This window comes from Cyclospora cayetanensis, unplaced genomic scaffold (assembly GCF_002999335.1).
Source record: "Cyclospora cayetanensis isolate NF1_C8 unplaced genomic scaffold, CcayRef3 CcayRef3_contig_26, whole genome shotgun sequence".
Lineage (NCBI taxonomy): Eukaryota > Apicomplexa > Conoidasida > Eucoccidiorida > Eimeriidae > Cyclospora > Cyclospora cayetanensis.
In genome coordinates, this window is record NW_020312214.1 from 57,064 (window position 1) to 81,870 (window position 24,807).

A 24,807-nucleotide genomic window follows, 5' to 3' on the forward strand; every position below is an offset into this window, starting at 1 on the left:
GTAGGTCTGCCCCAGGCGGGCGAAGCTCCGACGTGTGGAAACTGCCTCGATGCTCCCCGGTTCCAGGCGACAACAAGCCCTCGGTGTCCTGGCGTTTTAAGCTGGAATTCACTTTAAATAGAACACATGAAACTGGAATAATAAATCGTTGTTGGCCATAATAGGGTGCACAATGGCTGTTCATCAAGCTTGGAAGCCGTTCCTGGCCCCTCGGGATGGTGACGGCGCAATAAGCGAAACCTCGCGAGTTGCTCAGAAATAGCTCCATTACACTCCTATTTACCATACAATTTCGAGTTCTCGAGCGTTAACGATTTCGTATTAGAGAGGGAAAACTTATAACACCCTGTCGTTGCCCCTCTATAAACTGGGTGACGGCGTGGGGGAGCTGACCGATGCTACTGCTGCACAAGGTGAAGGAACTATTAAAATAATCCACACAGATCGTATTTCATGCAGAACCATAGATGAATCTGTGATTTTTTGTTGGCCCGTGACTTTTTCTCCACATTTGTTCCCCATTTACGTCGTGGCTTTTGCTGAGAAGTTGCGAGAGGGTCTGCTGAAGGTAGTCCTCATTATCTTCCTATCAACTTAGGAGTTTGCATTCTTTGAGATTGAGCCTTTTTTCGTACCCATTCTTTGGATATATGCTATCTCCACGTGCTTTAAAGCTAGTTCTTTCACATATGGGCTTCTGGGTGTCTGTAGTGGGGTACGTCACACTTCGCTACTTTTTACTATGACATTTATAGTTTAAATAGAATCTAGTGAAGGACGGACTACTTCGTCTGTCTTGCATGAACATTGTGAGCAATCGAAGCGAATTACATGTAGCACCTAGCGCACAAGCACAAGCTGCGTCTTCCTTTGTCGAGCTAACACCGAGGTCATATATAGTTGAGAAATAGTAATGAGGTGGCATATTTGTTTGCCTTCCCATATATCATACTTCTTGCAGAGTAGCTTGAGCTCGATGAAAGAGCATGATTAGCGTGACAGAATGCGTCGAGCCCGCCAGTCTTCATCCTCAGAATACTATTCTGAAGATATGATGGTCTTGTAAGACGAGATTTCATAGTTCGGCTCATCTCCGCTACATCATAATTTGCCGCACTGCCTATTGAATGGATTTTACTTTTGTTGAAATGCAGCCCATTGATTTTGAAGAAACGGGAAGTGAAAGTTAAGTTTATAGTAAACTGTTACCCTTGGACCAGACTCTGTTAAAGAAATATCCACGATTACTGGTTATTTGGCTTCAAACTTAAATACTATATACCATTAAGAGGAGTAAGCTGTGCTATACCTACTTTTCGTACTTCGATGCCAATCAGACCTCTGGGGGAGGATATGCCACATATCTGCAGTTTCCACTTCATTAGCAATATTCAACACAAATTTAATTAAATGATTGACTATTTGGATCGGCTGTTCTTTTGCGTATTTGTTGAAGACTTGCGCTAGCTCAACACAATACGGCACAATGTCGTGTGCATTCGTGCTAGCTGCTACGTGTTTTTTCTAACTTGCTGTGAACGCTCAGAGTTCTTACAGCATCAAACAATGTGCATTCTTGCTGTCACTCTATTCTCTTGTCGGCATCCTGAGCCGCGTGCGTGGGGAAAAGAAAAGGCTCCTTGTGTTGTACACTTAATGCTTTTTGTCAAGTTTGTAGTAAGTCTGGACATTTGTGTTTCCCCGCCAAGACATTGGTAGAGGGTAACAGTAAGTAGCATCGCATGGTTTCGATGCAGCTGTTTGCCCCACAACCATTGGCTGTGGAATGCAATGGGATGTCATGTTTCTTTAGAACAATTGCATGAATTCGTTAGAGATAATTACTAGTTCAATGATGGGCTTCTCTTTGTCAGCAATTTAGAAAAGCCCTCCGGCGGTGGAAGTGAACGGTGTCACAAAGCCTGTTGGGGTGGGCGAGGCTGGTCTGCAGCGTAATATGAACCCACTAACTCCACAACTGATACAATGGCATGAGTTTTCAGCTGACAAAATGTTGGCGGATGCTTTTCTCAGGTCATGCCAACCAGAAGAAAACGGTAGCCGTTACGATGGATGGGTAGTCCGTCTGGGACTGCAAAGCAAGGTACTTCTGTAGCCGGCTACTGAAATCTTGAATGGAAACGAATGCTCTCCTAGTATGAGCTTTTAATTTGAAAGCACTTTAACGGTGGCTGTATGCATTCAAAGGCAATAGTCTGTGCATAGGCTCTCGTGCAGTTCAAGTCCTCCGAAAAGCTCTGGCCCGTTCATGTAGACCGAAATCAGCTCAGCAGCAAGCGTCGAGAGAATTCAAAATGATTCTGCAAGTATTTTTATCAGTAGATCGGTATCTCCAGCAATATGAAGTCTTGGTTTGCAAAAGCCACGGCATATACGAGCAATTGCCTTACCAGTGATTTATTTTCGCATATGCAAAACATCACATGGGAGGGTGGCAGGGAGGACAGTTACTCGACCACTAAACAATAGTGAATGGGGTTCAACAGCTGCTAGATGAACTGCGGTTTCAAGAGCAAATAAGCAAGCGCAATTTCTGGGTCTACAGATGAAAAGGAAGAGGTACATCGGGTCAGAGTTTAACCTGTGATTCTGGGCCTGTCAACTGACCGTACGCCAGTCTTGGATAAACAAGAAAAGACGGCCAGAGGAAGCCTGCTCTTCTAAGGGGTGCCAGACAGCCTCCAAATAACGCACTTGCTTCTCCTGTGATGAAGGGAGACTGTGTCATCCTATCCGAAACAGTAATTGCATGCAAGAAGCCAAACAACTTGCAAAACATGACCGAGTACAGTGGACAGTGGCTACTTGGCAGGCAAAGAAAAGGCGCTAGAGAGAAGAAGAGAATTTGTGCGAGGAGCGGAGCAACGAAGGGGGATACAGAGAATAGGGCCATAGTTGGGGGCCCACTACGGGTCAACTATGCACTGGTACAACATCGCACTGATTTTCAAGAATTGTGAGCATTAGTTGACAGAAGATGGAAAGTGGATTAGTTATCCAAGGAGGCAACGCAGAATTGCGATCTGCCTGTTCGATCGTTAGCGTAGTCCCTAAGATTGAGGTCAGCTGACGGGAGGCAGAATACAAGGATTGGCATGGCTGCAGCCTTTATCTGCAAAATTTGGGCATATTGTAACAGCCCGTGACTTCTCTGTTGAACTGGCAACAACGACGTAATCATAGGTATGCCTTGGATTACTCAATGGGAGCGAAAATGCAGCCACGGCTGCGCGTTGTGGAAATTAGTGTGCCAAGAAGTGCTTGGAAGAAAGAGGTCCTGGCGTCCTGAGCAACGCTCATTTCATCGAGGGCAAAAGAGGTAGAGTAGGTGATTGGACAAGGTAAGGCAAAATGTTCCTGCACAGGGCCAAAAACAGACCATAATAGAAAACTCTTCTGAGCATGCGTCATGTCTTACTGGCTCCGAAACTGGCTTGTTGGTAGAAAAATAGTTTGAACAGTCAATTTTAAAAATTGCAGGAGTGGGCAAGTATCATGGGGAACTTCGTGAAAAAATATAATGACGAGCTGTCAGCAGGCTGGCCACCGACTGATCTTTTGGCGCCCCGTGAGGCGCAGCCCTTGAGTCACCCCTGAGTTATGTTAAATGACCTTATAAGCCTACCCGGCATGGCGAACAAATTAGTAGCAGTCAGATGACTTGTTTTGACGGAAAAGTATCGGAACTTAGCACCCACTTTGGTGTGTAAGCCTCCGTTGGAGTCAGAAAAGGACACAAAGTGGCGCATCTGCGTCAGCTATTAGCACCTGACGGAGATCTCGACGAAGAAAACATTTTTAATGCTTCAGTTTTGTCGATTGCCATTAGAAACCATGGATGAACACTCTACTTAACATAGGGCACCTCAGATGCTTTCATACAGATTTCTCTTCACCCGAAAGGCAGACACGAAACGGCGCTCTACACTCACGTTCAGAAGACTCTTGTATGCGTGTATGCCTACTGGACTTGTCGATGCCCAGTCAAAGTGAAACATCAAGTTAGTCGGGTATTTTTTGACGGTACCAAGGAGGGCCTAATGGCTGTCTCTATGGACGATGTCGTGTTCAGGCGAGATGTTCAAGGGCATTTACAACACCTACAGCATACGCACCATCTGTTCGAGGATTTGCCGTGGTATGTGAAGACACTCAAGTATTTTCTGTCATGTGCAAACTTGGTTTCATGGGAATTCGTGTTTTAGCTGCAGCGATTGAGCCAGGAGAAGAAACCTAAGAAATTTTAAGGTATTGCATCTATATACCAAAATTTCATTACTGTATTTGCTGTGTTCGCTGCTCCTTTGACTGATGTAAAAAACCACCTAGACGGAATGCTTAACCGCAGCAAGCACGCTTATCGGCCCTTACAACTCCCGGTGATTGATTGTGGGCGTTATTCCTTCTTGGCAGCCAACATTAATGATGTAGCGGAGCTGATCTCCTAAGCCAACAGGCTACAGGTTTACAATACATAAAAGTATTTGCTTTGGTTTGTGGCGCTTCACGAAAGTTGAGCAGCAGCATCCAGCACGGCAAATTGAGCTCTACACGATCAAATTGGAAACGAATTTGCTGTGGGCGTCCTCTTACTGTCCAAACCGGCCATTAGTCTTAAATATATATTTAGAAGACTTTTCAGGACTATTCTTAGGGTGGTACGCTGGCTTGGATGCCTCATGCGCTACAACCCAGGAACGGATAAAAGTACACCACTAGTCTGGTCGCTAACTCGCACTCGCGACACCCCAGCGATTCACAATTGTGCAGCATAGCTACTCATAGTTGTAATAAGTCACGGCTCTTATAGAAAATACGCGAGTTGTATGCACTTGACACCCACGTATCTACCATTCTTGCCAAATCCAGGATGACAAAAGAGCGAAGCACTACCACATTGGAAACCAACCTACCTGACTTAAAACAAAGCCTCAAATTAATTCCTTGTGATTTCAGACTTTGTACTGCAGATCCGCTTTGCGCGATGCACATGAACATGCTTTTTAGGCCATAGTCGGATCCGCGCTCAAATGGACAAGACCTCACGGGCCTTCTGGTGGCTTTTGATGTGCCTCGCGGCACAGCAGCATGTATTCTCATGCGTAGATCGTCAGCAACTGAAGCCGCTCAACCTGACACTAAGTTTTTGGCAGAGCATTATTATTCAGGAACGGATTTGGACTACTCTGAGTAGGGACACTATCTTTGTGCTGTCTGATGTCAAGCCTCAGGAGAGCATCTACGTCGATGTCGATTGACTCAGGAAATATGCGCAATTAATGTTTTGCTTCAGTTATTCCACAGCTCAATTATTTCCAACTCATAAGTGCATGCCATGCATTTCCAAGGGAATTTTATAGCGGATAGGAGTCCGAAGTTTGTCAGTACGTTCTGGCATGCCATTATGACCCGCCTGCATGAAGGCAACAAAATGACCACTGTGAACCAGCCCTGAGGCAGATGGGCAGACCAGAGAGCGCCAACCGTACCCTTCTGCACTCAGAGCTCACACAGATTTAATTGCTTGACTTGATTTTAGTCTTTGTTCTGAGTGGCTTTATAATACGATAACATTCTCTAACTTGTTGCTCTGCTGCATTCCTGGTATTCACTGAGGAGTCCCACTCCGAACAGGGGATGCACCTGGTGGTTCGGCGTCACCGCCACCCTTGAAAGCCAAAAATATACAGGCCAGTTGAATAGTGAGGGCGAATAAATGCCCACTGTCCAAGAGGAGCAAGCCAGATATACGAAAAGCAGGAGTTGGCTGCTTGCCTTGCGACTGGAGAATTACCCCTGATGGATCAGCAAGCTTTGCTAGGTGCACTCAAACGCGATCAGAGCCGTCAGCTTGCGGGCGGGCGACTAAGATCATTGCGCTTCTCTCACAAATCAATGCTCCAACCAAAAAACTGATTTCCCTAAGTGTTGGAGGTGGACGCACAACTATCAATGTATGCTTCCTAAAGAATTTTCACTACTCCTCAAATTATTCGCAGAATTTGCCACGCAAGCATATGGTCCGTGCCTTGGCAAATTACCCACACGGACAGGCTAGATGCGTTGGATTATTTCACTAGTGCGGGGCGAGGGCGTATTAGATGGGCTTCGCTGGTGAAATGGGTTCGAAAATGCCAACCTGAGTGGTTGAATAAAAGCAGCTGCGTGCTTTGTTGCATGCGGGAGAATATGTGGCTGTGTGTAGCTGATTATCTTGGTCACTAGAAACGGGATTCCCCGCGCACCTTGCTAATTGTCCTTCTCCAGCACACGCTTGGCCTCCAATATCTACCTTCCTCTATGGACATTACTCAAATAGTTTCTGTTTACCAGTGTCAAGGTGCTATCTGCACTTACGTAAAAAGCGAAAGCACCCAAGATATTCCATCCCTACACTTTTCCCAGTGCGTCCTTGCGGGCTTCGAAGTACACTGCCGCGTGCACTTGCTGTATTTACTTGTGGAACATTGGTGCATTTGACTTGAATGCAGTGTGTTGTACTTCGTTGATTTCCTGTACACATTTTACTTGCCTCTTTATTCTCATTGCCGGTTGATCATACATTCTAGTATTCTTACAACAGCGAGCAACTGCGCCGCTCTGGATGCGTTGCTTTCGTTTATCGTTCGATTTCGGCTAGCGTCTATGCCTTTCTTCTTTTCAATGTCTCTTTACGGTTAATGCACACAACCTCTCTTTCATTTCCATTGTTTTTGCATTTTTACCTGCCTGGAGAGTGGAAACTGGGCAGGAACTCTTCCGCCGCATTTTACGCAGCTGATCTTGACAAGCAGGTAATGCAGATTAGTGGTCACGGCTGAAGATGAAGGGAAGATCTAGGGGATCAAGCTATATATAGATATTTTCTACTAGATTGATTGTATGTGACAAAAAATTGATAAAAGAGTTGACTCATTGGCTTGTCTGTCAAATATCCCATTTATTGCACAGTAATATAAGTTCGAAACGAGAGGACGCATTGTTGTGTGCGCGTGGGCGACTTGCTGTGTGCAACTAGCTGTGGATGCTTGGATTGCGTCGAGGGTGCAGCTACAAGCACTCTAGTTGTCTCACTTTCTTGATGTCGGTAAACTTGAGGTGTGCGGGCTCGGGGCCTATTTTAAAAGACACTAAATAAGCTTAAATTGAAGCTATATACAAGGTAGAGCCAAAAAAAGCTTTCTCATACAAGGAGAGTAGATGAAACACTACAAATATGCTCGAGGGAAGCACTTTGGGGAGCAAGCTCTACATAGAGCGTAAGCCTTGGAATTATGCCTGTAGCTGCAGTGTTGTCATAATTGTTCATGATGCCATAAATGTTGACCTATCATACAGGAAGCAGCATGGAGATGCCACGGTGTTACGAGCATCCTTGTTGCCTGCGGAATGTAGAGCTCTCGTTTAGCACCCTTAAGGGCAACCGTAGCCCTACAAAGCATATAGAAAATCTGAAAGAAAGTTATTGAGGGCCTGTTTAAGAGCAATGTTCCATGCACGGTCGTCGCTGCAAGACAGTGAAATCTAAATTGCACTTATAACATTAGAATGGCGTCCAGAATATTTCCCGCCTTCCCCTGCCCGTACTCCCCAAAGATTAGGACGTCAAGGGAGAGACAACTAGGGTGCCGCTAGCTGCACCCTCTATGCATTATGATCATTGGTAGCTAGCTGCACATAGCACCTATCACGCATGCACACAACATTGCGCCTTCGTGTATAAAAGTGGCAGTAATCTGCAAGTAAATTGGATTCGAGGACAGATCAGTCAATTACTTAATACTTTTATTTTTTGTCTAAATTTAACAAGTGTGAGCCTAGCTTGCTACAAGTGGAAGGAAACCTTAAAACCTTCCATTTACTGCCTAGAGTATTCGAGAAGTAGAGCAAAAGGAAAGGCAGTGTGCAGACCCATTGATTCTGCCTCATTTACGTGTGTATCATCTACTAGAACCATTTGTAGCGCTATATGAAGCATTTAGGCAAGGAGTCCCTCCAGACTGCACCTGTGTCTTTATACACTCAGCAATCAGCCATTTTTACAATAACTCATGACAACTACATCTTCAGTCTGTAGAATTCGCATGTATTGCTTATTTTAGCATCAGGCCCAGATATGCATAGAACTTGTACCAGCGCCCTTTGTCTTTCCTCTTCCGAAGAGCAGCACATAGACTTTAGATTGTAATTGTTCGTGGGTTGGGCTGCCTATTCGATGACCCAACTTTCAGGTTATTAGGTGTCGGAGATAGAACGATCACTGTTTCTCTTGCTGTTGTACTCAGAAAAGTCCATTTACATAGTATTTTCGGGCAGTGGAGCCACTGGAAGCCAGCGGCTGGCATCATTGGCCGCCGCCCCCCTTGAATTGAAACCATCACTTTTTGCCTGTAGCGTACAGTGACAATTTGGCTTTTTAATGCTGACATGTGGAGGGTATATGCTTTTAGGATGACTTGGTGCTTAGCAGCGTGATTTCCAGCCGGCCAGAAGACTGTCCCTCGCGCGATACCGGTGTGAATCCCTCCAGCGGCAAGTAAACAAATTTTTCGTCTTGTCCGAAAATTTCCAGATGCAGAGAGTTAAAGACAATGGCTCGATTGCTGAAGATGTGGCTTTGTACCATTTTCGTGTTAACGGTGTATATGGCCCATATAGCCAACACCTCCGGTACGCTGACCTTTCTCCCTTTACCCCAGCTGCTTTTTCCATCGACCTTGCTTTCCTTTTTATATTTAATGAGCTTCACGAGGATGATCTCGCTTCACTAGCCACTCTGAGCCGTGGATGATGCTTCAGTGTGCCAAGCAGCATGTCTTCATCCCCATTCTGTTGGTTCTGATGCACCAGAAGGCTCCGGATGCAACTGATTCTCACATTGTAGTTGACTTGCTGTGACAAGATGGCTGTTCTTGATATAAGACACGATGTGCTGCATGTGGTACAGACAATGTGATAGATGAAGACACATGTGAGCACACATCCGCCCCACTGAAGCTGGACTTGAAGGCCCAGCTTCGATTTCAGGGCTGCAGAGGAGCCAGAATATGTCCTGTAGCCTCAGGAATCTCTGAAGACTGTTACGAAAAGGACGTAGACCCACAGCAAAGGCCATTACTACGCGAAAGTTCTAGTCATCTCCGGTGCGGAGGCGGCGTGGAGATGTTGAATGTTGTGAGTAAGGTGTAAATATGAGGCTGTCTCGCCCGGCACAATGACCTATGATTCAGATGGTGAGGAGAAGCACACTTAACATTGGACAGCTTCTGCAGCGAATGCCCGACCACCAGCTTTCGTGTGGTGCTACGCAACCACACAGTACGAGGCCAGTATTCCCTCCCCAGTGTGTTGTTTGAGACTCTGTCATGTTGCGATCCGTTAGTGAGTCGAGAATGCTGTAGCGATATTGAAAGGAAGCACCCATCCCTACCGTACCCAACAAGCCTTCATTATGCTGCACCTTCCCTCACAACCGTCGCCAAAGCTGAAGCGTCAGAAGCAATTTTGTGCGAAGTGCTGCGTTTTTGCTGTACAGGATTTCAGCAGATACAGCAAAAAGGTTGTGAGTCTTACTATGATGGCCTTTCCGGAATTTTGTCGCCCCTTGCAGATTGAAGAACCAGGCATTATCGTTTATGCCAAAGGCGTTTTTATTGCAGGGTACTATATTTTACCACATAATACTTTGGAGCATAATAACTGTAGTGCATACCTTGTTTCATGGGACTCTTTTTCTGGATGTGGGCTGCACAAAATATATATGTTTCAATCGAAGCCTGTAAGCGCATGCAGCATAAAGGCCAAATCTGCTACATATGCACGAAAAACGTTCCCCAAATTTCGCGCTGTCACTCCATGGATTTTTTGCAGTTCCTGTATTGTTTCAACAAAGCACACGTTTAACTCCCATCTTTGAATATCAGCAAAACATTTTCTCGCTTGGATGTGCTGTTTATGTGCTCTGAACTTAGCGGTTTGTGAGTCCACATGTAGCCCAGGCAGTTTTGCACAAGCTTCCCCTTTAGGTAGGTCATGACCACGAGTTAGCGCGCATTTAGGTAGCCTGCTATGCCAGATTTTCAGTTACAACAAAATTACGCTAATCTGGATTTCTCAGGCCGTACGTGGCTGTGATAAGTTTATGGCAACACTCCCAAGTCAGTGCTTAAGCCAGAACCTTTGTTGGGAAGGCATCGTATATCGCAACGCAGTCCTCTAAGGGCGCTAGAAGTGGAGGGGCACATACTGTCTTATTCTCCCGGTTGCTACCAAAATGCGGTGTACAGAAAGTACGTTAGTGGTTTCTATGCATTAGAAGACCGTCTTGAGTATTGCAACTTGCCCTCTTTTAAGCAAGATTTCTGAAGGCTATTTCGAGTCTGGTTGGCTAGCACATGAATTTAACATAGGGCTAACCTGGTGGATTCCCAGCCAGTGAGAAACTGCTTCCGTTGTGTGTGCGATGGATGCTACATGGGCATCAGTGTCTTCGAAGACTTTTCATGTGGGATAGTAACTAGCCTACTTTGTTCAGAGGACTTCAGTGGGCGATTTCCGTAGTTTGCAACATTCATAATAGTAGCCAACGTAGTGTGGTTCATAGATCGTGAGTTTTATGGAGATAAGTAGCACGGGTCACTGCAAAATAAGCCTCCAACCATTAATTTTTAGTGACACATAGCGTCTGAGCTCTCGATGGGATCGACGTGTTTGGTTTAGGCAGTATGTCGTACCGCAAAATTAATCAGTATGTTTTGAATTTTGAAAAAGACGTGCAATAAGCTGTTTCCGTGGTCCGCACAAACTAATCTCGCCACTTTCAGACTGTACGGCCATATGGCACTAACAAAACTGAGTCCGAGTTGGTCCAGAACTTATGCTGCCATTATCAGTATGAGACTTACGTTCAGGCTTGGATATTCGTTGCATGCAAGAGGCCTCTGGAAGCAAATGCAGATGTGCTTGATTCCCCCGCTGAACTCCCGCTTGTGTATGCATAGAGGGTAAGGCGAAAACGGTGCTGAACTCCTTCATGGGGCCTCAGCGTTGGCATGAGGCAAACAGATGCTGATTGGGCCACTTATCTTTCGACGCTGCAGGTCACTGACATCAATCAGTTGTGTATCGCAACAGATGGTGAGTTGAGCAAGGATCCAGCACACATATATTCTGTAAGGGCTAGTCATTATTAGATACTAAATAGCCTTATCGAAATGCAACTTGCCTCTTTCACTTCAATGAAGGTTGCAATTTAATCAGTCATGAAAATGTTTACAGCAAGATGCACCCGAAAGAAGTGTTACTGCACTCTCTTCCCGTACACCCTCGACATTGCCGCTGCGTCACATGACAGATGCTTTAATTTTTAATCCGTGTCGAAATAGCTGGTGAGTTCGGCATTCATCCCATTCTTACCCCTTCTTGGAAGCCAATCGTACAAAACTGTTTCGTAAACTCGTGTATATTTGACGAGCAGGGGGTGAGTTAGAACATTGTTTGCCAGTTCTAGCCTCGCAATGCCTCTGCAAACCAATGCGTAATCTGTTCTTTAAAACCTATTACGAAAAGCAGGACCTCTATTAGTGATAAAAACATTGACAGGGTATCACACCGGATAATCACCTGTTTCGCAGTTGGTTCCAGTGGGCACAGCCTTTGTTTGAATATACAGCCGGCACGTCGCCTCAACCGCTTGTACTCCAGCTAGTGAGCAAGCACAGAGGCAATTCGATGCGCAAGCCATACCCAGCTTCGTGCGTTCGGCTTTCCTGATTGGGTTGCATGAATCTGCAGCTATACGGTGCCCTGCTTGTTTCAGACAGTATGTACTTCTTCCTTTCCTCGACCACCATCAACTAAATCGTCTTCTACTGCGTAAAAGTCCTTCGTTAATCGCGAGTGATGAACAACAATGGACTGGTGGTAAAATGCTTTTCTGTCAGTAACACCAACTATATGCCCTTAGGAGGAAGTACGTCCGCGTGTTCTGTCCGAAGCTGCCTGTTAATCTGCGCGGCCTAATACGTTTCAGTTTACCTCCTCGCGACTGAAAGGTCCTCTTGTAGTTTTTCAGCGTAATTTACGACAAGGTCACACTCTCACATATGATTTTGCACGGGTTTATTGACGGCGAGTGCCCTATGGTATGAATGGTGTGCCGCACAGCAAGTGAGAAATTAGGCTTAACAAACTCCACACTGCAAGGAGAACGTGATTTTTTCATCGTCAACGCATTGCACGCATTTTTACCACAGCTTTGTTGCACCTATATCATTCACATGTAGATAGTAAGTGAGGGGGGTTGCCGAGACACGTACGTCGCAGCTTTTACGAAAAGCAATTTGCGTAGTGCTCCAGATGCGAGACAACAATCAGCAATCAGCACTAACGACCTCTTCGAGGCTGCAGTGACTTTCATGGTCAGGTATCCCGTCTGCGACAGGACGTGAGTGTATAAAGGCCATGCAGTCAGTGACAATTATGCATTCCGCGCTCTTTGTCCTTCATTCTCCAACCAAAAACCACGAGAAGGGTTAAGTGCAACACCCCCATCTACTGCGACCTTTTTGTCCTCTCCTTTTCACCAGGTGCTGCTTTTCCACAGCAACGTCAGATTTTTTATTCTCAGCTGTGACTCATGGGGTACTGGATGATAAATAATACATATGCTTTCCGTGGAGCTCAGGCTGTATGTGATATTGGCTGGATCGCCATGTATTGCACACCCGTTTTGCGTGTGCACATCGGGGCCGCAGTCATGTTGCACACTGTTTGAACACCATTCACTTACAGATGGTAAGCGCCATTCCGTTCTCTTCTTTGCCGTACGATTTCGTTTGTCCAGTGTAATACGAGGTCATGAAAGGTAAGGTGAGTGGTCTTTCGTTGTCCAATCTTTAATCATGTCGGTTTATTCCTTTATTTTGCACAGCATGTGAGCTGGTTGCCAAAGCACATGTGCCAATTGGATATGCAGTTCCTAGATTCTGGCGAAGGGAATGCTGCCGGTACCGCAGATTTTACACAGGCACTAAAATTTGTTCGGAGTCAACTTCTATTAAGCCCGTAAGCCGAGCACCACCCTGAACCGGGCGATGGTCGTTCATAACTGACCAGGAATAGAGGGTCATGTCTTTTGAAAGGACATCCAAGGGTTTCCTTACTCTGATGGAATATATGTGGGCAAATTTCAGATGGTAGGCTTCTCCAGTGTTTTGAGGGATTTGGTCCGCTTGTGTCATCCCCTCGCCGAAAGTTTGCTGCTCATCGGTTTCACTAAGCAACAAAGGTGGGGCCCATTCACAAGCATCACTATTTTCCTAGACTCAGTTGCTAGCTTTAAAAACCACCCCCAGCTTATCCACATGTGAACTGCTGCTTCAGGATGTAGGTTTCCTGATGCAAGCACGAGCTCGATCATTTTTTGGGCTGCCAGTGCACCTGGAGCTGACATGCGTTGCAATCCACCTCGCTAGAGCTGACCACCTGGGACAGATGGTAGTCATCAGACCCTTGTCTGCAAGCTGGTCTGTTTGGTATGATGCTTCAACTTAAGCTCGTGAGTTAGGACCCTCAACCTTCCCATACCTAAATCCAGCAGTTGCTCTTCCCTCTTACTGGCTTGCAGAAGCGTTGCGCGAAACGTAACATGGTGGTAGCAGGCAGTGCGTTTGGAGAACTTTCCATCCCGAGGGATTGCGTTCGTGTAAACAGGAGCCCATTTGTGTAGCAGGTACTGTGAATGTTTTCCCGAATGTGGATGTAAGGTTGTAAGTGAAAACGCGTTTCAGCGTCTTGCTGCTTCCTACAAAATAATGAAGAGAGTTTTCTTGCAGTGCCTTCGCAACGCGTTTCTCACTGCCGTAACAAAACTGCACACTTCGTAGCTTCGGCAAGGGAACGAGAAGGCAGTCTTTTACGCTCACCAAACAAGCGTGGAGCTTTAAAACTTGACATCGTAAACTGTATCTCATTCTGCTGCAGTCGTGTCCCGCTTCCAACACATGTAGATGGTGTGTCACAACCCCAGAAAAAACAGTTCCATCTCCCTACGTTTTCCCCTAGCCCTTTCTCAGTTGCTACCTGGATCAAGCTTTGCTAGCAGACAAGGTTATTTGGGGGTTGTAATTGCTGCATGCTTTTTGTACACTAGGCAGTAGGTTTCTGACCTTGAACGCAACTACTAGAAGCGCGTCTGCGTAGCCGATGCCTACTGCAGTGACTGCCCAGCTCTCGTCAATTTTGTTCTGCTTGGCTTATCTAGACCGTTCTTGCAGAAGGTGAGTAGGTCTCTCGATGCACCTTATTCGTTTGTGACATCAAGTTGTATGGCGTGCTGTAATGCTATTCTGGCGCACCTCGTCTCTGTTTGCTGTAATAGGATGTATGTTCGTGTTCCGCTTCTTGGGCACATGAAAATGCGCTGCATGTGAGAGATGACTCGGCCCCTACAGGTGATTTTTGCAGTATCGTTCAGGCCCAAAGTAGCGTGTGTTGATAAATGCTCAGTCTAGGGTTTTTTGACTTGCAATGTGGGGGACTTCAGGAGCTGTCACTATACTTATATTTTCTTGTCTGCTCGAACCAGAGGGTAAGACACTAGTAAATGTCCTCGTATGAGCATGATGGCAAAGTTTGAGAGCAATGCAGCCTACACACACTAACATGTGATAGTAAATCAATGCAGAGCCTTGGTTCTGGCATATGCCTAGATGGAGCTAGTGAGTGTTGCAGCTTCCTGGAGGCTGCGCTTCTGCACTCATAACGGAGTCAAGCTTTTGGCGTCAAGGTGTAGTCAAGAAGCTTCCATAGTCCTGCTGGCAGGTGTTAGACGGCTTCGCTTATTTGGAGCACATCGAAACCTCGCTTGTTATGAAGAAACGAAAATATATTTTGTGATCTAGTTGGTAGGTCACTGCAGTTTTGCCACTTGTATGCAATATCAATTAACTTCTCACAGGCTTGAAGGTGTGGTTAAAAATCCATCTTCACGGTCGACTAATGCTTCGGGCGTGTGCGGCATAATTGCCTTGGGTTTGATAGCCTGTAAGGTAGTCTGGCACCGAGGCAACATTCCTCAAAAATAAATGACAATAACTTTAGATGTACGCTGTGTTGATGCGCAACAATCTTATCCGCTGTTTACGGTAATTTCAATGTGTGTACATAGGTTGTAAGTTGTTCTTTAACTTAGCGGGGATCTCTACTACATATACTCATTCCAACTGTTTGCCTCATGTAGTCCGAAATTGACAGCGCCTTCACAGCCTCTCGTGATTATTAGTGGACTTCAGCTTAATTATGTTGTTTCCAGGTGATAGTGCGTTCTACTTTCCCAAAGTTTCGAACAACTAACTTAAGCAGCATGTTTCAGACAACATAGTTTCATGAAGTGGTGCTGAGCATCTACGCGTCCTGAATCCACTTAGGCAGCGCTCGTTTATCTGATTTAAAGTTGGGCACAGTACAATGCAGTATACTTTTCGCACAACAGCGTCTCCCAAAATTGCTTGTTCTCCTGGTACATTTTGGCACTGTTAGTCTTCTGTGATTCTGCTTGTTCACAGCGGGCGGTGAGTCGGGTTGCCCTCGGAGGCCCTATCTGCATTTTTAGGAAAAGCTGTTATTGATTTAAGCCAGCGGATTAGCAGATGGAGTCTGCACATGCCACCAACGCTATGCATCACTTCCTTTGGATCATAATGCTAACTTATGCACTTCTCCTTCCCTTTAAACGATATGGCGTGCTTCAGCTCTATTTTGGCAGGAGCAAACTCTCTTGTACTGCATGAGATCGTTGCCTGTCCACCAGTTAGCAGGCTACTACTGACGAGTATTGTACTTTACTTTTTTGATGCTTCTTGTAAAAATCGACGAAAAATGTTTTTGCGCCAGAGAGTAAGGCACACTACAGAAAATATAATTCAGCACAGCATGTCTTCGGGGCTGTATGGCAAATCGCACGATTTCGCCCGTTCGCATGCTAGTGTGACTTGAGGAATCCAGTGCGGTCAAAGAGCGCTCTTGACGCATCACGAAACAGCTGGTGAGTAATGCGATTCCTGTCTTCCTTTATTTTAGTGATCCTGGAGGGGAACGCATGGCGTCTAATCATTGTATCGATAACAGCTTTTTCCCCCAGTTGATTTGATGTCCCGTGTGATATAACAAGGTTCTGCCTTACCCATAGATAATCGCACTTAGGCCCCTACTGCAAACCGGGTGTCTCAGGTTGCCGACGGATAATTCTGCCAGTGTTATGTCTCAAAGTTTCGTCTGCAGATTGGTTTTTAAATAAATCGTCAACGCGTTTTTCGAATGATTTTGGGGAATACCTACATCTGTCACTACTTATGCCTGCTAGACATTTGTGACCCCAAAAGCAGAGGGTGGTCTGCGAGCATAAAGCCCAAAATATTGGCTATGATCGTACAGGTCCAGGTATCATTTATGCATGAATGAATGGTGGGTTTTCATTGAGCTGGCATGGCCGTAGCTACTGGACGAATTGTCTGCGGCTTTTGGACACTGCAAGCTTAGCTTTTACAGGGCAAAGAGCTACCAAGCCCCGGCTATCAAATATTTTGTTTCAAATCCCGATAGGCGTGTCTTGTACTAGCGCGTTGCACAGGTGTGATATACGGGCTTTTCACAGGACGTAAGCTGGCATCTGCTGCCCCTGATGGAATGATGGCCAAGGAAGTCGCTCATTTGATGCACGTATCTGGGTGTGAGTTTGGTTGACAGATTGTAAGTGGCGATGCTGCCAATACTGTGTGCAAACTGGTAGGCGGCAGATTCGACGGCCCCTCGTCAAATTTTCCGCTCTCTCTTGTGTGAGCTGAGCGAGTAACTGGAGTGCCAATCGTTCCATCGCAAGCCTGTACGTGGCATTTGAGTACTTCATGCTGAAGGCGGGTGTGATTCTGCTACAAGTAGTTTGAATGGCAAAGCTGTCGTCTGAATTCTGCATCACAGTGTGCGGCATCCAAAGCTAGGGTTTGTCGCGCTGGCATCTGTAGTGCTATTTGGCATGTTGCAGCGAGCCGATTCTCCAACTGACCGTTTTTACCCTACCTTCACTCTTGAAATGTATATGCTTTGAGTTTATCGAGTTGCAGTATGTAGCGCCGTTCTCTATTTGTTGCCTTGACACCCCTTTCCCGGGTGCATGCAGTCCAGCGAGCATAGCAAGCAGCTAGAGCTTTGGTACGAACGTCGGTGCCTGTCGCATGCGTTGTGCGTCTATGTCCCTTCTTTAAGGTGAGCCTAGTGCTGAACACACCTGTGGCCACCACCGCGGTCCAACGCCCATCATTGTCCCACATTTACACCTATACATGTGGTTTTTTCAGTCCGTTTCATGCTATAGGCTCTGTGGAAACTGATCAGCATAGACCACTGGTAGTAGTCTGTAACATTGCGTTATCGGCTCAACTTCATGGCCCCACAAGTGAGAAATCACCTGCCTGCGTTTCCATTGCTCTTGCGAGGCAGAGGCAATACCAAACGAGCGCAGCCGGTGAGATTTGTACTGAGTTACCGACCGCTTTTAATTTCTTCTGCACTGTCTATAACTCAGTTCCCAGCGCCCTACCGTAGTCATCAGTGTCATCGTCGTGGGGGTGTAGCGTGGTTGTAACCGCGTTATGATTGTTCGTGATTTCAATCGTTTAAGTGTCTTATGAATGAAAAGAGATCACTTTTGCATCTGTTATCGGTCTAGAGAGTATGTATCACGTAGTTGGGCTACGGGATCCACGTTCTTCGTTCAATATACCGAGCTTATCACCGCATATCAATAAGGACCGGTACCGAAGTACACATCCTTTAAAGAATGTGAGTTTGTGCGTACAAGTTCTCCCAAAAATTTACAAGCTTGGATATTCAGTCCATAGGGCATGCAGATAGATTTTGCATCGACTTAGTTTTGGTGTCAGTAGAAGTCCAGCCCTACCCCACCTCGCACATAAACACCTGGGGCAGGGACATTGCAATGTGATTGTGCAGCCCTTTTGCAGGCTGTGAATCAGGTCACTTTCTTCTGCAATCATGGGCTGCGAACCGGGTGTAGTATTGTCAGAGGGTTTTGCTGAGTATGGCATCGAATGAGAGTCGCACGTACCACGTTAACGCTCTTATCGCTGCTTGCGCCATACTTCAGTTTATTTCCGACAAAACACCTATGTTTAGTCAGCAACAAAGTGATTCACGAGCCCGTTTGCTGAGACTTAGGGGCCAGGCCCATCATCTCTAGGCAAACTACATTTACCAAGCCAACACCGTATGCTTATTATTTCAGACATGAGAACTAGCTTCTGCCGTCTTCCGCAAAATGCTCATGTCAGGTGTGCTAGTGTGTCAGCCTACTAATAGTGATAAGTGTTTACCAGGGTATTCCTGTATAGACTAGCTGAGCTAGGATAGCATGCTGTGGTAAGTGCGATCCACAGCACTACTGCTGGCACTTTCGCAAGTAAAAGCCTGCACTCTTCAGGTTGTGAGATTACATCACTAATTGTGGATGCTTTTAGGCTCAACAGGTGGTAGTGCACAACTGAGAGCCAGGAGACCCAACAAGTTAGCTGGAATCGGGTATTTTTAAAACTAGATAGTAAGGCTTCGTGCGGGCAGTGGATTTGCTGGCATCAGCTAGAGCACTGTATTGGTGACGATTATGCAGAGATAAGGTTGCAAATAAGTGCGTCGTGTGCTGTCTTGTTCCATTGGCACAGGATGCTGTAAGCCGGTGAGTTCGTTCTGCTCTTTGACAATATGAACATGCCACTAAGATGTTCCAAGCGAAGTGTTTCATTATTGAAGGACTTAAGCTTAGGGAACGTCCTGATCAGCGTGATTAGTTTTTAGCGCATCGCCCACGAGTCAACGGTTAGATGCTAACCACTCGATGCGCATGAAGCACTTAGGAGTACCCAGTGTACACGACACTTAGTGCGAGGCATACATACCCATATAAGCACATATCGCCAGAATTCTCCTACTTGAAAAAGGATAATGTCCACTTACCCGTCTTGCGTTACCAAGGCTTTAGGATTGGTCAATACTATGAAGCTTTTACTTTCTCACAGTGGGTAGGTAGCCAAGGATTATACTGCACAATACAAAATTTGCGAGGGGGGGGAGGGGGTGGACATTCCAATACTTCCAATGGAAAATTGATATTCTAGGGCTACGCTTTGCCGCCACGGGGGCAGCAGTACGCTAATGTAGCTCAAGCGCGTGTAGATTATTGTAGATGTAATTATTATCTGGTAATGCTTGCAGGCATGGCACCGCACAGCGAGTAGTGCATGAATTTGGACGGTTCGGGCCTGGGCCAACGTAATTCAAGGAAGTGAGTAGAGCAGGCTGCGAATAGTGCGGCGCTCAGCGTGCTGATGATACTACGGGATAGCCAACTGCTCGTGTGGAACTGGTGTATATTCATCCATTTAAAAACCTTTCCAGCGGAAGCAGGTATGTTTGAGCCTCATGATCCTGATGGCCTCTCCAAAGGCAGTGTCTCCATAATGGCGCAAGTTATTTTGGAGCCTCTGGCTGTTTTGAAAGTTTGTGCACTTAAGGTAGTAACGTTGCCGTGGCGCTAGTCAGTGAATGCCTATGCATACGAACAGTCCCATTCTGCTAGTAGCGTCCCGTTTCGGTTGTTTACCTGTATTTGCTGGACTACTCTGGAAGTCTACTTCTAAGGCTTACCTTGTGCAGCGAATGTAATGTAGCTGTCAATGATCTTGTATCTAGGCTGTCAAACTAGCACTAATTCAATTGTCGCCCTTTGGGCAGCTTGCTCACCCGTGCGCGACTGAAGCATATGGAAATTTAAAAGAATTCTGTGTATCGGTCTACATTTTATCACAGCCCTAGTACCTGTTCGGACCTTGTTCGAAGTTTACGCTGCGAGGGGATATTTGTTCCTTTGCTGCGCGTAGTTCCGCATTCATCAAGCGAGTAAGCGTCTGTTCACACGCATGTGCAGCAAAAGCTCCGTGGTTTTGTCATCGTGGGGTACAGGTGTACGTATGTGCCTTGATATCAACCTCAACTATAAAGAAACTGTGTTTACCGCCACTACTCTCATGCTTACATGGTATACGCAGAATGTTTCTTTCCCCCTTTTATCTTTCGTTTAATTTTGCCTCTCCTTTGTCCCAATGCAGGAAACGGAAGTGCGCTCAAAAAGGCAGTTAAGCATCGCTGCCGAACCCCAAGGGCCTCATTGGATGTCTGGGCACACGCTTAATTACGTATACCACCTTGATATATTCAAACTGCTTCCCAGCGCCCATTTGTGTACAGCGCCTTTTCCGTAAATTTGGCGTACTACTCACTGACACTACCAAACGGCCATTCATGGAGTACTGTGCCCATGCTATTCTGTAAATTAGCTGTCACGACGCCACCAAATAATGCATTCTCAGAAGCAGGCAGTGAGCAAACCGATTTAGTATATAATCAGCTTTTCGTCTCGCTAGATGTGTTTTGAGAAGCAGTACAATGCGTTTACCTCCACGGAATAGGATCAAAACGCCTATGGGTACCTCGACCTGTCTCATACATACTTATCCGTCCTCTTCCGCATCACTTTTTACTTGCATTTGTTTAGTTGCTGACAGGGGAGCATCAGATACCGTTTCTGGAAGCAACTTTACTTGTCTACGCTCTTGTGCCATGTGGCGGGAAACGGCCAATTCCCGCTTGATTTTATTCGTGTGCAGAGAGCGTGCACTGGCGTTTACACGACCTCGACCCTTATGTGATAAATATACTCTCTATTGTTGTGATTTACTGTGAGCATGCTTCCTACTAGGTATACTGGTGTATATCCATGTAGTCCAATGTGCCCAGCGTTCCATCAAGTACAAAAGTGCGCTTCAACTGCATCCATCCTCCACGTACTATTCGAGGAGTCCAGCTCAATAAATACAGCACGGAATTCTCACGGCTAGTCGAAAATATGTAAGCTCTTCTACATCTATCGACTGTGAGCACAGCACGCGGTGGGCGAGCTGAGGCAAGATGCAGTGATTATTGATTTTACCTGTGGATCGTTCGACTAATGCTACAATGCTTAGAACCGTGGTACAGACCTTAAGTTGATAGATTTGCTTTATATTTAATGTTTGGGATGTGAATGTAACTGTTGTTGTTTTGATCACTTTCATATGCCGGAATAACAGGCCATGCGTATGGTTTGTTCAAGGCTGTGCCACTTGCCTCGTGCTTTCATGATCTGTTCGCCGTACCCGCCACAATTGGTATACCACCTTGCTATGCAAGACTCTTTTCCTCATATCACATCCAGTGCACACAGGTTCCCCATTTCCGTTGCCTGTCACAACAAGACTGCCTATGCTGCAGTCAGGAAAAAGAGGGCTAGGTAGAAGTTTGACAAAGGCGAGATTTCTACAGGTGTTCTGTCTGTGCTTTAGCTGCGATGATGGCAGGCCTGGCGAACTTAGCGTCCGTACAATTATGTTTGCCCTGGGTGCATAGGCAAAGGCTGTGCGTCTCCCATGGGTTGCCTGCGCTGCTGCATCCGAACTTGTGCTTCTCATCTACAGGAGTCTGGCTTCCTGGTAATAATCATCCAACCACCAATTATGGTTTGGTCAGCTAATGCATTTGCCGGCTACATGGAGTCCAAAGCCGATTAGTGCTAATAGAGTCGAGCATAGGCATCGTGTTATTAGCAGGAGCCACGGCGCTAAAAACGGATTAGACTGCATGCAGGCAGAGGGGCTTTTCAGGTTTGATGAAGCAGCACTTTGTGAAGATGTAAGGTGGTGAGATGGTTCAATGGCTTGTACATTTTCGTTATCAACTTGTGAAATTGATGGGTGCTTATCCAAAGCCAGTACGTGCCATGTAGTCCCCATTGCTACGACGTTCCATGATGTGTCTTCATGCCAGCCTGGCTACCTAGCCATGCTCAAGGCAGGAGTGGATGGAAATCTTCATAAGCGTATTGTCAGCACTGCTAGGGTCACACTCTGAGCTTCTGTGCAAAGCCCGTGTGCTGTTTCTCTTTCACTAGGAACACTTGGTAGTAAATTTACGCCATACTGTGTACAGGAACAGCCAGTGCGTATTATTGTTTAACGGAAGGACGCTCTCTATAAGTGAGAGCTAGGGGTTCGGCGGCAGTAGTGCAAGGTTGCTTCGTAGATTCAGTGTGAAATTATTTTGTGAATATTAGCGCAGAGTCCGTGTGAGTCACATTCTTCGTTAATATGTCGTGGTTTATGGTGGTTTTACACTTCAGTACATTTTCTTGTCCCCGTATTGATCTGTAGTATATGCAAATGGCTTACCTTCTTCCGTGTTGGATTCGAGTTTCGTCAGGAAAAGGATGGCATGTGAATTGCTTCTTGATATTACTTCTAGAGCGTATTGTGGTGCATAGCAGAGCCCCATGACTGGCCGCACGAGGCTTGGAGTTGTCAGCTATATACGGAAACCAGATGCACTCACTATCGTGGCATGCTGACTGCAGTATGTACGCTCATATCCAATATCCAGGAGCCAGTACGTATTCTGGTCTCATCCAGTGGCACTGTCTACTGTGTCGGGACTGTTTCATTGGTTGCTCTATAATTTTTCCGGCAGACGTCACATCTCGAACGCGTACTAATATGTTAATATGATAAAGCTGCTCCAGATGCTTGATGCTAGTCATGAGGTTTGTGGTTGTTACGCCTAGTTCTTCATTGGCTTCCTAGGTAAAACAGGCGCAGTGTCATCAGGCTGCTCAGACACTTCTGAAGCACCTACTGCATGTTCACCTGTGATATCCGTCCTCAATATGCTCTGCTGTTTACCAGTGTGTGCATTTAAGGACGCTGTTATTTTACTGTCGCCACAGCATGAGCCAAACGATGTTTCCGATAGTGTGATCTATGCAGAAAGCAAATGTACATAAGTGGCACAAACATCCATGCTCATCGCCTTATGATGATAGAGGCACAACCCCTATCGTTCCTTTGTTTGCTCCCAGGCCGTCGTGGAGCCAACCACGAAACCACCAGCTTTGCAAGATCCTGCAATGCTTCGCTGGATGCACGTATGGCTTCCCCTTCTACTCCTGATCGCCATACTCTTCCATTATCACAAGCCTTTACATCGTTATCGCCAACCCGATCAACGAGACGCAAGAAAACAGTCTTGCTGCAACTGGAACACTGCCGTTCCTTCGCTACTGCCAGTGGATCCGTCTGGGATATACCTTTCAAAGCAGATTGGAGAAGCACTAACACATTCTGCTTTTCTTGTTGCTCCCGTGTATTTTCCAAACAACTAAAAAAACAAAAGCCTCAATAGAGGGTGGGTGCATTTTCAAAGTCATCGTGTGTTCCTTTGGCTATACTAGTGGGTTTTCTCCTACTGGAAAGCGTGAATTGTGGTCAAACGTGTTTTTCGCTGGCTAATCGGTATCCACCATCTGCCGATTGTGGAACATGGCTTCTGAAGAATTCATTAAGCACCCTCCCGTGGCCTGAAGTTTGTTTTTTTTTGAACGTGTGGCCTTAAGCAATTTATTTAGCAGCTGGTTGCCTCAGACAAGGCAAGCCCCTTGGAGATCCATAGCTTCCGGAGGCTGTTCGGCTTGATGCGAAGTCATACGAAAAATGTTCCGTAGTTTAGAGCAGAGTTAGGGTGACGCTAAGGCCCACATTGCAAGGCATAAATTGTAGGCAATACGCTTGCCGCCATTATCTTGCCAGTGCTGGTCTAGCCCATAGGTATGATATGTTCTTTTGATGCGCAAGGCTGGCCACTCTATGCGATAACATAAAACGTTCCTACACAGGAAAACTCAGACAGTTTGATAACCCATAGATCCCCCTATTAGCCCCTACCAGGAATTGTGAGGATGCAAACCAAAGTAACCATGTACACTGAATAGTACTTTGTTGTTTTGTGGAAAGACTAAATGCGCAACGATCAGGCTCACCAGGTTATCTTGCCATTTTCACGGTGTGGCACACGAGGTGTGTCTCATTGTGCGACAAGGGAGAAGCTCTTTAGTCGTGCTGCCGTGCAAGCCGTAAAAGTGATACGGAATGCACAAGAGGCATCAAAGAATTGCATTGAACAAGCCAATTTGTACTACCTCCCAAGAACAGATTTCCCGACAGCCCAGTGCAGGTTAGCTAGACACCACCGGTGGGGTATAACTGTTGTTTTGTTTTCTAGTAAAAAGTCGAGATACAATGCACTTTGAAATGCCTTTTCAAAGAATTACCTTATCTTCTGCCGGAATGGTTCATGCAAAGGCTTACGCTCCGCTTTTCACAATGGAACAAAATCTCAAAGAGAGCAACTGCCTCCAAGAGCGCCGACTTCGCGGTTCGATAGACGAGGACAACTATCGTTTAATATATTTTCAGGGCCTTACGCCTTAAGGTGAAAAATGCCCATCTTACGTACACGCGTGTACCTGATTCGACTTGGGAAGATTACGCGGAAGATCACTGGATACAAGAAACAAGGTAGATAAATTTCCTTGTAATGCAATCATCATAACGGAGTCACTAGCAAACCATTGTTTAAAGCATGCATGGCGAAAAAGATCGGAAAACCTTCTGGCGGCTTGTAGGGCTTCGATTCGCCTCTCAATTTCCAGACAAGTCGACTTCCTTCTAGACTGGGTACACCCCAGATGCGCTCTCACCCCAATGAGCAGCCTCACTCAACCACGTGAACCAATGCTGAGGCTGGCAGTTGGTAGCATAATTCCTAGAGTCGCGCCCCCTAGAGGCATCGTCA